At 40.9% G+C, this 13,794-nt stretch overlaps 1 protein-coding gene across 2 annotated transcripts in view; it reads left to right on the forward strand.

The window, feature by feature from the left end:
* Positions 1 to 2,333: 2,333 nt before the first annotated feature.
* Positions 2,334 to 13,794, forward strand: part of ankrd50l (ankyrin repeat domain 50-like) — a 78,236-nt gene continuing 66,775 nt past the window's right edge. Inside the window, exons 1-2 of one of the 2 annotated variants that reach the window (XM_055152589.1) lie at positions 2,334 to 2,442; positions 3,579 to 3,665. The gene's annotated coding sequence lies outside the window, so the exon portion shown is untranslated. Of the gene's footprint in view, positions 2,443 to 3,440; positions 3,666 to 13,794 lie in introns of those variants that run through there. The other variant, XM_055152574.1, reaches the window with a different exon arrangement.

Here is a 13,794-nt window from a genome sequence, read left to right on the forward strand (position 1 = left end):
TTTCTTATTTATTTATTTATGTTTACAATGGTGCAGCCACAAACTAACTATGGAGTTCATTTTTTTTATCCTGGATATGATAGATACCTATAAACCCCCGGCCCTGTTCAGGCAGAGGAACCTAGTCTCCCCATTAAGAGTCTGTCTCACACTTAAAAGATCGACTGGTTAACTCAGTGTCCACTATAAAGGACACAAATGAATGGGCCAGGTGCCAGGAGGATAGAACCTTTAAAATGAATGTAAGTGTAAATGACTCAGATTTTGGACTACTTTTAGACACCTTGGCATTACTGTTTCATGTTTTAAAAGTGCACATGTCACTTTTCTGTTAGACGGTCATTTCCTTGTTCCCATGAAGATGTAAATGCTTTGCTTTAATGCTGGGAAAGCATGGCAACTTCTAACTTAATTTATTCAATTACAGGTGTTTTACTGCACAAAACATATCTTGAAAAACATATCTTCCTACTGCAGTGCAGCCTCTCTGCAGATCTCTGTGACAGTGTCATCTCTGTAGCTCAAATTAAATTGTGTTTGGTCTTTGATCCAAAAGTCAGCAGTTCAAATCTCACTCCTGACATACGGGAAGGTCCAGCTCCCATAGATGAATACTGTTATTGTGTCTGTTTTACCATAGATAAGTTTAATGCCATACTAATGAAACATTATAGGCGAAGCAATAACATCACCATGGTCTACCCATTAAAGTGTTCAATGATTTTCTCTTAATTTAATACACATTGTTGTTGTGTGTTCCTCAACAGTGTGCTGATATTTACAGCCTCGCCACATTTACCATAGCAACAAATGTGAGCTGTGCATCTTTAATTGATTTAAATAGATTAATTAAATGGTCCTATTTTGATTCTAAACTGAAAACCAAATGAATAATAAAAGTTAGTCAACATGGAACCAGATTAGTATGTAAAATATGAAAAGCTCTGTTTGTGATGTCATGTTGAGGTAGTTTTCAAGTGAACAGCTCCTTTTAACTTTACTTCAGTAGAGATTGTAAATTCCAGGGCTGAAATTATCCAAAAGATTCTAGTGAAGGTGTATGGAGTTTTAAAACACCTCCTGTATCACCTCATGCCATCACAACTTACAACAGAGTGTTTCTGTTTGAGGAGTCCTCAAACAGAAATATGCCGGGTTTGTGTGTTATACGTTTGAATGGAAATGTGTGAAGGAAACAAAACACATCTCCAGGTATGTTTTTGATAAGGAAACAATATAACATAGATCAGATCTTTAAAGAGACAGTCTGGAATTTTGGACATAGGACCTCATTTCCTAGTGAGCCAGAGTGTTGGAGACGTGTGGAGACACTTTCTTTAATATTCCATCCAGTCCTTGTATTTGCAGAGGTCGCTGGTGCTAGTCTAGTGCATGTCAATGGGCATAGTTATCCTGCCACTAAAAACAGACTTACCCACTCCACAAAACAGCCGAAGAAAATCTATTATTACACCAGACTGTCCATGTAAATGTCTGTGTTGATAGAATCATTTTAGAAGTAGAGCTGTTGCAATAACCACAAAAATGAATCACCGCGGTACTAAGAGGTCCACCACGTGCATGTTGGGCCACCACGATCACTGCATGTGACCCGACCCAGAATCCTGCACGGGTCCATTTTTAGAGACCCGCACCCGCTCGCCTGGACCTGTTAACATTCCATCAGTTACCGCCCGTGCCCAGGACTAACCCAGGACTAACCCAGGACTAACCCAGGACTAAACCCAGGACTAACCCAGGACTAACCCAGGACTAACCCAGGACTAACCCAGGACTAAACCCAGCACTAAACCCAGGACTAACCCCAGGACTAAACCTTGGACTAAGGCGCGCCCGCGTAGACCGTCAGGTGACCACAGGTAAAAGGACCGCCGCAGAGCGGTGCGACCATCGCCCCGATCACACTTTGCGGACACCTGCTTTGCATGCTTGGGGTACTTTCTCTCTTTTAAGTCTGCGGGTACCTGAGCTGATCCAGGACTCTGACCCGAGCTGCCACAGTGAGAGCTGGAGAGATGCAGAGGGAGAGATCCCTCCTAGCACACTCTATATCCACACACAACCAAAGTACACGTGCATCTGTGCAACAAGCGCATCATCGGAGAGAGTTTTCAGAGCCGCTGGAAATATTATAGCTCCGGGGGATGTGGGGTGGGGGAGGGGGTGCTGTATCATCACATGTTGAGCTGCTATACCGTACCGCAGGAGAAATTCCCGAACCGCAACAGCTCTATGTAGAAGTAAAACCAACCTTGCATTTGAAGAATTTATGTCTGAGCAGAAGCAGCAAGTTTTACTTCCCGACAGAAAGCTTGACAGCAGTGGACTGATATCCCCTAGCACCAATCTCACTTGCAAAGTAAAATTCTGCTGCTGCTGAAAAAATAGTCCCTCAACATGCGACGATTCGTGCGATGCAAGGTTAGTTTTATTTCAAACATTATTCTATCAACACATACATTTACCAACAGTCTGATGTAATAACAGATTTGCTTCGGGTGTTTTGTGGAGTGGGTAAGACTGTTTTTAGTAGCAGGATAACTATGGCCATTGACATGCACTAGTCTGACACCAGCGACCTCTGCAAATACAAGGACTGGATGGAATATTTTAAAAAGTGTCTCCACACGTCTCCAACACTCTGGTTCACTAAGAAATGAGGTCCTATGTCCAAAATTCTGGACTGTCCCTTTAACTAATCTAAACTAAGTTTCTTATTTTCTCTGCAAAAGCTTTTCTATACCAACCTAAGAGTTGGATAGTGCAGACAGAAACTTTTTGTATGTACTGTCCCCTTTGATCTAAAGAGAATGTTGGGTTCAATCTGCAAAAACTAAAATAGACCTTAAACTCAAGTAAAGAGTAAAAAATGTATTTGGGAAAAATAGTAAATTGAAAGATGACATTTGAAGTGACACAAAAATGAGAAAAACTACATCATCTCTAAAGGAGCAGTACAAGAAATACAATTGTTCAAATCATTTCATATTGTCACATAAAGCTTTTGTCACTTTTAGACTCACAGTGGGAAGAGGAACCAAAACTTTAACTCAAGTTCTTTTACTAAAGTCGGAGTACGCTATGCTGCTAGAAAAGTACTCTGAGAGGTACAATTTCTTCAAAAAGTTAAATATAACTGAATACGCCCACCCCTGTTTGCACATTTGGACTATAAGGACTGTCTACTGCCACTAATATGAAAACTGAAAAGTGAAATTTGCAGTTAAAATCACCGTCCCCAGGTTTATTTCGACACGCTGCGTTATTTGCGCTTGTCGTAGGGGGTCTAGTCTAACGTTGGCTTGAGGAAACGTGTGAACCACCACCAACCAAGCAGAGCACCAACCACAGCGGAGGATGTCCTTACATGACTCCCGTCTCCAGAGCCCCTGCGCCCGCCTCACCTCTCCAACATCCTCTCGGACCGGCGGAGAGGAAGGAACCGTCAGTGCGCGCTCCCCCGAAGACTAAACAGGAAATAAAGGGGATTTTTGAGCACGTATTTTCACAAGATAACTAGAAGCACAATGTTAAACGCGGAAGATTTTGTTGAGCAGATCAAATGGGAGTAACCAGCAGGAGCAGCAGCAGCAGCAGCGGGGGAAGTGGCGTAGCGAAGCCGAGATGAGAAGCTCGCACATCGGGTAAGACATTTGGCAAGATCGCAAACTTTTTACGCGCAAATAAGTGGAATAAAAGAATGCACGAACCGTATTTGGCGATGTTTTCCAAATTGGCAAAGTGATAATTATAGATTTGAAGCTAATTTGCCTTTTAAATGTGGTTAATTGTCGAGTCGTGGCGCACACCTGTAGATTCGCAACGTGACAAATTAGCATGTCGAAAATCAGTGGCGATAACACGTTTCTAAGCTTGGATTTGCGTAAAGGTTTTTGTGTTTAAATCTTTTCATAAAGCGAGAAGAAATATAACTTTTTAGGAGGATTTTTAAGCAGCGTTACCGTTCAGAGCTGACGTGTTCAACGCCTGGTCCCCGGGCAAAATCTGGTCCCCACATGTTGTGATTTTAGGTCAAGCATCTGGTTCTTCTGCTCGTGACCTCTGCACCAGTGGCTCTTAGGGCAGAGAAAGCAGTTTAGTAAAGTCAACTAAGAAAAAAGCAGGTCCTATAAAACAAATGTTTCAACTCTACATGGTAAAATGCACACCTTGTTTTTCCGCACTAAAGTGACCTAATTTAAGTGTTAATATTAGCAAATGCATGGCTCCTGCGTTTTTATAGCTGTTTTTAATCTTTGCTATTTGAGTCTTTATCCTTTTTTACGGCTGTAGATAAAATCATGTTTTATTTGAAAGGTTGCAGTCTCGTGCATTAGGTGATGTTTTATAATTTGATAAGATCAGTGTTTGTTTCAGCATATCCTGGACAACTAAATTAATTTGATAAATACACTGTGTTTTTTCAATCAATCTAATCTAGAAATTAGCTGCAGTTCAAATACAGTATGCAAACTCTCGATAACTATATTGAAATTACTTACTAGACAGCCATTCTGAAGTGTATAGACACTATTATTGAAGCTATTATGAACTTAACTTGAAATATAAATACTGACAAAAAATAAAAGTAAAAGTACCTTTCCTGAATGCAAAAATATTGAAATATTGATATATCATATTGTTTAATTTGATGATACAGTATTGATATTGTGGGCTGTTATATTGACATATTGGCAAAAGTAATTTTAGCTAAATTTAGCTAAATTATTTTGTGTAAGAGCTACAGTTGTGTTGACATTTTCACTGTTTTGATGAGTAAAATGGGTGTTTTTCATTAACTTTGCACAAACTTAGTGGACTTAGTAGACTTTTAGTATCACACCCATGGTTAAGCCTGTCTCGAAGCGATTGGAAATATATCATATTGAATAGTATTGAATTGAAAGTGCACGGTATCGAAAAACATATCATATCGAGGCCTATACATCGAGGTATGTATCGTATTGGCAACTTCTTAATGATACCCACACCTATTTCTGAATCATTTTGATGGTATCACAAGGTATCCACAAGACCACATGGCATGATTTACTGGTAAAACTACTATCAACTACTACTAATCTTGTCTAATGTTGTTAAAGAACACGTATTGTGCTTGTGTCTACTTTATATTTTTAATGATGAGTGTGTATGATCGTTGTTTATAATTTGCACATTTTAAATCACAATATTCATCTAAAACGACTTAATAAAAGACACAAGTTTGCTGACTTGCGTGTTAGAAAACTGTGATGCCCAGTGGGAGCTGATGTCGCTGTAAACGTGATCACAACAAAGAGCTGGTACCTCCAGTGGATAATTGCAGATCACACTAGAGAGCAATTTTTTTTCATTGGTACCAAAATGACTATGTTGCTGTATCCTATGTATGTTGCTGACTAACAAAATAAAACTGGAGAAAGTAGAGAGGAATGGGCTTATGCCGGTAGTGATGAAAAAGGAGTTGATCGGCAATATGGTGTATAAATAAGATCACCTTCACATCGCTAGTTTGATTATTTGGTCTGCACTAGGCAATAAAATAGTTATTATGTAGCATATAGTATATCCAAGGCTCCTGTGCACAGCTGGTTCAACTGCACATTGAACACGTCACATCGCGGAAAGGCTGGCGCACTAAATTCGGGAGTCCGAGCCTGCCTTCCCATGATACATCTCCAATAGTTTGTTTGGACCTACTGTATGGTTTGAACCTGAGTTTGTCATTTGGTGCAGAGTCATGCAGCCTGAGACTAGAGGTCTGCGCTTGACAGAATTTTCAGTCCCGCCCGCGTCCGCAAAGAATTGTACTTTTCACTCCCGCTCCTGCCCGTATCTGTGATATTTTGTCCCCCTCCTGCCCACAAATCCCACAAGATGGAGACGTTTGATTTTTTAAACTCTTAAACACGGAGAAGCGGAAAGGAATTGTCTAAAATATGCACGAGATTAGACCATATCCGCAAGTTTAGGCTGCTTAAAATGTTTTTATTAATGCCAAATAAAATATCCAGCACAAATGATGTCGTAAGGCAAGGCAAGGCAAGTTTATTTGTATAGCACAATTCGTACACAAAGTAATTCAAAGTGCTTTACAGAATAAGAAATACATTAAAATCATAATAAAAACAAATCAAAACATAAATAATCATGAAGATTAAAATTAAAAAAGAGAGACATAAATTGGAGAGAAGAGTGCGGAATGAAAACCGTACATGAATAATTTGTGTATTTTACTTTACACTAGGGATGGGCATGATTAGTCGATTAACTGATAATTGATCATTAATTGATCAATTAATAAATTTCATTGATTATGTTAATTTTAATCGCCAAACCGAATGTAGGGTGACCAAACGTCTGTGTCCGGGGACAAACGGGTCCGTACATGTAGCTCTCTGCACTCAGAAGGAGCGAGTAGACAGTCGTCAGCCTGCAATGTGCCGAAGCGCAAATGCGTATTTAACGATGACTTGTACAAGAAAATTCCACGCTTTCCGTTCCGGTCGGGACAAGTGTGAGGCCACGTGTGCAGTGAAGCAGGCACATATGTTTCGGTGTTTAGTGGGAAAAAGTTCACCAGGACACCGAAAACATGAAAAAGCTTTGCCAGGTGAGAGTAGAGCAATGTCGATGACAAGGCCCCACCTCCCGCCCCCCGTACAGTCTCCTGGTTTTGACAAACGCAAATATGGTCACACTAACCTGTGTTCCATTGAGTCGTGCCGCATCAGCGCACAAGAGCTGTTTTTTTTTTTTCTTCACTTAGTTTATGCAAATGAGCCATGCGGTTTAAAGTTTTGTTTCTGTGAGACTTGCGCAAATCTGCATTAAACACGTATGTTGTAAAGTTGAATTTACACATATTAGTAGTGCAGATAGTAATAATAATAATGATAATTTGAATATAAAAATGTTAATGATTAATCGATAATTGATCGTTAATTCTCTCAATGTTCGATTAAGAAAATTTAATCGAATGCCCATCCCTACTTTACACTCATATTGAATTTGCATGACTGCAGTTTATCATCCAACCAGCCCGCTCTCGCATTGTGTAGTTGGGTCCCGCGGGTGCAAGCTCTACCCGAGACCACCTCTTTTTTGAGGTCTCGGTCCGCTTGATTTAGTGAGGATCCAAGTGCGATTAATGCTTTTACACCAACGAAAATGAACCACACTAAGAGCTTTTGGTGCGGAACGTTTGGTGTGCAACAAGTGCTGTCATTGTGAAAGCACCTAAGTGATTAAAGATTGCTCAAACATGAATCACGAATCACTTAAAAACGACTTCCAGAGGGTAAATGAGAAGGAGAAACAACTATAACATGTTTTAAAGCTTTGAAAAGTCTGTAATGTCTATAATGACTACAATACTGAGTCTATATTAATAATTATATCTACTGGGATAACAATGTAATATCCATGTTTCACAAACTTGATGCCTCAACACCTCCTTATAGTACATCTGCTGCTTCTACTTCATGCTGACTTTGATTGACAGATCATGACAAAACACTGGCTTCCTACATTTGCTATTCTTGAATAATTATAGAATCTATGAAAAAGAAAGTGATCTAACAGATGTGAGTCAGCCCTGTGCAGATGTTACTTTGCCAATTAACCAAACATCCTCAAATAACCGGAAGATACCTGTTTTGGTATAAATGTCAAATCGGCTTGTTGGTGTTGGTAAAAAGTTTTTGCTTAAGACTGGCTTCCTCCTGTATTCATATCAGCTCTTGTTAAAGGTGCACTTGGTCATTTTTCTTATGTCGGAGTCCAGAAATCTTTTGTTTCCATGGAGATGTTATTCCTTTGTCTGGAATGTTTCACAGTAGTATGCATTAAACATATCTTGCATTTATACTTTTATTTATTCTCATGCTATAAAAATAGATTGAAAGATGCATTCGTACTGAGAACAGGGTTGCCTTTTTGACCCGTAACTTCACCGACTTGAATTTCCCTCGGGATCAATAAAGTATCTCTCTCTCTTCACCTGGAGGCGCTGCTTGCTTATCTCCATGGTGATGGTTAATGCTGCACTTTGGAACAGGGAACTAGGGCAATATATTCTTGGAGACTAGCAGGTGGCACTGTGATGGTGGAGAATAATAGGCATTTTTTTAATCTAACTTTTGTGAATGCTAAGTGATCACTGAGACGGATTTGACTATAGTTATGAACTACAAATTAATGTTTCCTCATAAAAAAATATGTACCTAGAGTTGTGTTTCGTTTCATTCACACTAGGGCTGTCGCGGTTTGGGAATTTCTCCTGCGGAACGGTATAGCAGCTCAACAGCGCGATATGCGATGATACAGCACCCCCTCCCTCACCCCACATCCCCCAGAGTTATAATATTTCCAGCGGCTCTGAAAACTCTCAGATGATGTGCTTGTTGCGCAGATGCACACGTACTTTGGTTGTGTGTGGATATAGCGTGTGCTAGGAGGGAGAAGTAACATTTGGCTTTGGAACAAGAGCAGCTGCATCTCTCCAGCTCTCACTGTGGCAGCTCGGGTCAGAGTCCTGCACCAGGTCGGGTCAGAGTCCTGCACCAGGTCGGGTCAGAGTCCTGCACCAGGTCGGGTCAGAGTCCTGCACCAGGTCGGGTCAGAGTCCTGCACCAGGTCGGGTCAGAGTCCTGCACCAGGTCGGGTACCTGCGGACTTAAGAGAAAGAGAACCAGGCCTGTGGAGCAGGGTGTCCGCAAAGCGCCATTGGGCGACAGTTGCACTTACCTTCGTGCGTCGCAGAGCTCTGCAGCGATCCTTTCGCCTGCGATTATCCGACGGTCTATGTGGGTGCACCTTAGTCCTGGGTTAGTCCTGGGTTAGTCCTGGGTTAGTCCTGGGTTATCACTGGCACGGGTGGTAACAGGTGGAATGTTAACGGGTCATGGGTGGTGATCATGGTGGCCCAACATGCACGCGGTGGGCCTCTTAGTACCGCAGTAATTCATTTTTGCGGTTATTGCGAAAGCCCTAATTCATACGTTAATGCCCAAATCCTCTCAAACAGAAAACACTCTGTTCCACTTTGTAATATCATGTGGTAATACAGAAAGAGATCCACTGTGTTTTCAAACTCTACGCCATCATTTGAATCATTTCGATGGTTTCAGTGTGGTTTAGGTTACGTTTATATGGAGATGTTCTGAACAGAAGACGCAGAAGTGGCATTGCGTTTTCACTTTTTATTCCGCGTTTAGACGAGCGTTTTCAGGAGGAAATCAATGTGCATATGGTGTGGAATTGGATTGGGTATGCATGCCAGGTGGCTCGCTGGTGATGTATGTGACATAAAGACGTACACGACATGAGCAGATCTGACCACAGTGTGGCGTCTTGTAAACGGAAACGCTACGGCAGAGCGTATTCAACTGAGGGTGGTTTCAGATTTTTGCCTTTTTAAGCCCCAAAAACGCCGTCGCCATCTAAACGAAAAGCACTTCCGATTAAATATTTTGTCATTTTTACCTGCAAGCGTTCTCATGTAAACAGGCCCTTAGGAGCGTTTAGAGACAAAAGTGGGTGGGTGATTGAAAAGTAATCACAAAGGAATCACCAGGTGGAACAGTGCATTTTTAGTTTTGGAGATGTAGACAGACTGAGTAATCCTTTATTATTTTTATTAGACATGTGTGAATGAAACAAAATACAACTCCAGATCTGTTTTTGATGAGGTAACAAAATTATAACATGGCTTAAAGCTCACAAGAGTCATTTTTGGGTATTATAGGATTGCTGGTTCCCTCTAAATACATAAACCATTTTTTTCATACATTAATCTACAAATAGATTATGACTGTGACAGCTGACAGACCAAACCTCCTCTTGGACGTCGTTTCCCAGCAGCCTCTTGGATTCCACAGCGTCTGTTTTTTGAAGAGAGTCATAATTCACTTATATCAGAAGTTAGTGCGGCTCAAATGCCATTATACACCCAGACCCATGATTTAACAAGATGAGCGCTATCTACAGAGCAAGCCCAGTCTCCTGCTGTCTGCTCACTGGGTTATTTCAGGATGTTATTAGCAGAGTGTGCAAGAACATGAGGCCACTAACTCGGGCTGCAAAACTTAGAACTCTAGCTCTCTTACTGAGATATCTTATGACAAATTACTTACTTTTTTTCCTTTTAATCTGTCATAATGTCTCCTTGTAAAAAAAAAAAAAACATACTTGAAGTTGTATTTTGTTTCATTCACAGTATGTTTAGCACACAAATCCTGCATATTTAGGCTGAGTTCTTCTCTCAAATGGAAAACACCCTGTTCCACCTTGTGATGTCATGTGGTAATACAAGAAGTGCTCCATTGTGTTTCTAAACTCCATACACTTTCACTGGAATCATTTGGATGATTGCAGCCCTGGAACTGCCGATTTCTACTGAACAAAAGGTAAATGGTAGCTGCTAACTTGAAATCTACAGGTTCATGGCATCACAAGGTGGAATGGAGCATTTTTGGGCTTTGGAGATGTAGACATAGCCTAATTCATCAGCCGGTTTCACTTCGTAGAAACCGTCTGACCTCACAGTGTTAGGATTTGTTCACTCGACAGTAGGCGGGTACTTTTTTTTCTTTAACCAATCACTCCTATTTGATTGCGACGTATGTAATGCGCTGCTAACGTGGCTAACTTAAGCTTTTCTCAAATCCTGTAGGAAGAATGGCAGTAACGTCTTTCCTCTTGATAAAATCCACCAAACATTCTCTTTTTTCCGTCTTTAAATCCTCAATCTCTGGAATCGTTTCCAACACAGAATGTATGGTTCTTTGCTGATTGGCTGGTCCCGAACTCGCACTTCCGGGGTTTTTGCGAATCCATCTAGTGTATCGTATTTTCCGCACTATAGGGCGCATTCTTAAGCCTCCAACCCCATCAAAAAATGACTGCGCCCCCCACAATCCAGAGCGCCCTATACACGAATCCACTCTGGTGTCCCAGCACGACTTCAGTAAACTACAAAGACGCACCACCCGCAGCGCACGCAAACACACACGGAGCAGACAGCGACCCCACAGCGAAAAACACCCACAGCCACACTCATCACTCCAAAGAACCGAAAAAGCGAGTGCAATGTGCCACTTCTAGCCACAACTGAAGAACTGAGTCACTGCGAACATGGCAATAATCCGTTGGTCCCAGACAGCACCCTCCTTACACGCCACAACTGAACAAAGCCCAGAGTCACCGTGAACGCGCCAAACAAAGTCCCAATGACCCATCCAACTGTTGTGTTTCGTTTAATGTGCCTTATAGTCTAGTGCGGTTTATTTGTGAAAAAAGTTTGAAAATAGACAATTCAATGACTGGATGGCGCCAGCATGGCTAATGTAGACAACCCAATAATCCAGATTTGTTTTTGATGAGGCAACAACATTATTGTATAACACAACTTAAAGTGAGAATCCATTTTGTGTAATATTGGACTTTTACATTTTCAGACAGGGAGATTTAGTTGCAGAAACTGTCATAACTTTCAAACCTTATTCTTTTATCGCTATTTCAATCGAACTGAAGCAGGGAGACTATTTTCAGTTGTTATCAGACCATAAAAAGATCAATTATAACTGCTGATATTTAAGACAAGATAAGTGGGTATAGTTGTCTTGAAAGCACACATTACGTTCAGAGCTAAAGTACGCCTCTTTGTCTTTTTAAAGAGGATCCTGGGGCCTGTAACGCTTCCCCGTCCTTCTCTGCACCGTCCTGTGAGGAAAAGCACCATCAGTGGATATGAATAATTCAGCTAGACGTTTTGGAGCTTTCTTCCATGTTATAGTGTTGTGTTCCCTTATCAAACATGCCTGAAGAGGTTTTAGATGATATCCATGCACGTTTGAGAATTTTAGGGATCTCACGGGCCCTATTCAAACCCTCGTTAGGTTAGCTGTAAGATTCTGTCCAATGCTCAGTACACAAGCCTACGTCACCTATGCTCCCACATGACAATTCTCCATAAATATACAAAAGCATGATGTACACAACTTGACATCTTGATGCAATGTGCAGTAGGTTCATTAGCGGGTTGCACCTGATTGTGTTATGATTGCGCTCTGAAGGGGGAGTTACTTAAGGACTCGAGACTCAAGAGTGTCAAAGCATGTTAATACATCAAAACAATAAGGTAACATGGTGATCTAAATATTGTATTAGCAATTAGTTAATTAACCTTGAGCAGCAAGATGGATTCTCGTAATAACTGAGTTCACAAACTACCATCTAGGTCCCCGCTGGTGCCATAGAGTCTAGTGGTTGTCGGACCAATCACAGAGAGGCATTGAGGTTTGTGTAGAAGCCAAAGGCAAAGCACCTTTTACTAGGGTGGGGTATCATTAAAAAGTTGCCGATATAGAATACATACATCGATACATAGGCCATGTTATGATATACCGTATTTTCCACACTATAGGGCGCTCTGGATTATAAGATGCACTGTCATTGAATGGTCTATTTTCGAACTTTCGTCATAAATAAACCGCACCGGTTTATAAATAAACCACACAACAGTTGGATGGGTCATTGGGACTTTGTTTGGTGCGTTCACGGTGACTCTGGGCTTTGTTCAGTTGTGGCGTGTAGGGAGGGTGCTGTCTGGGACCGCTGGATTGTCGGCGTGTTCACAGTGACTCAGTTGTTCAGTTGTGTCTAGAAGTGGCACGTTGCACTCGCTTTTTTCGGTTCGTTCCTCCGTTCCGTTCCTCGTCAACGTGGAGTGTGAGTGTGGGTGTTTTTCGCTGCACGGTCGCTGTCTGCTCCGTGTGTGTTTGCGTGTTCTGCGGGTGGTGCGGCTTTGTAGTTTACTGAAGTTGTGCTGGGACACTCGAGTGGATTCGTGTATAGGGCGCTCTGGATTGCGGGGCATGCAGTCTTTTTTTGATGGGGTTGGAGGCTTAAGAGTGCGCATTATAGCCCGGAAAATACGGTATATCTCGATACAGTGCACTTTCGGTTCGATACAATATTTCAAATCGATTCGATATGGTTCAATAAAAAATAAAGGCTAAATCATGGCTGTGATACTAAAAGTCTTTGTTGAACCACTTCTTGTACAAAGTGAATATGAAACACAAACATTTTAATCATCAAAACAGTGAAAATGTCAAATGTGTTGCATAAATGAGTTTCCTTCCTCTAAACAAACAAAACTTTAACGCTGTAACAATAAATTAGTAAAATACCAAAAAATACTCTTGGCAATATATAGATACAGCATCCCGTGATATCGATACTGTATTATACATTATATATATTATACATTATTATTCATTATATATCAATATTCAATATTTTTGCACACCGTTACCTTTTTACTGTCTCAAAAACTTGACAAACAGAACTAATTCATTTTATCAATCAGTCAGTCAACAACTGTATTAATCCCAAAGGGTAATTCAGTTTGCACATCTCTGATTGTGCACAATCTATAAATAATAAAATAAAATGCAAAACAAATACATACAACACACAACATACATTCAAACTTCAGTGCATCAGGGGACACAATAGCACATTTACTTTCCATTTAAAAGCTTTATAGCAGAAGGAATAAAAGATTTGGCGTAGCAGTTGGTCTTCTAAACTCTTTGCAGTATTCCAGTGTAATTCCTCACTTACCTTATGAATTCCGAACATCCTAATTATTCACCACGATGTGTTTGTGAACACTTTTCACAAGTCTCAGAGACCAGTGTGAAACTTTGTCACAATGATGCAGTAAACAGTAAGCATGCAAACACACATTTCCTGATTATTGGA

This window comes from Boleophthalmus pectinirostris, unplaced genomic scaffold, assembly GCF_026225935.1.
Source record: "Boleophthalmus pectinirostris isolate CB_2022bp ecotype Guang Dong unplaced genomic scaffold, ASM2622593v1 HiC_scaffold_1, whole genome shotgun sequence".
In the NCBI taxonomy this organism is placed as follows: domain Eukaryota; kingdom Metazoa; phylum Chordata; class Actinopteri; order Gobiiformes; family Gobiidae; genus Boleophthalmus; species Boleophthalmus pectinirostris.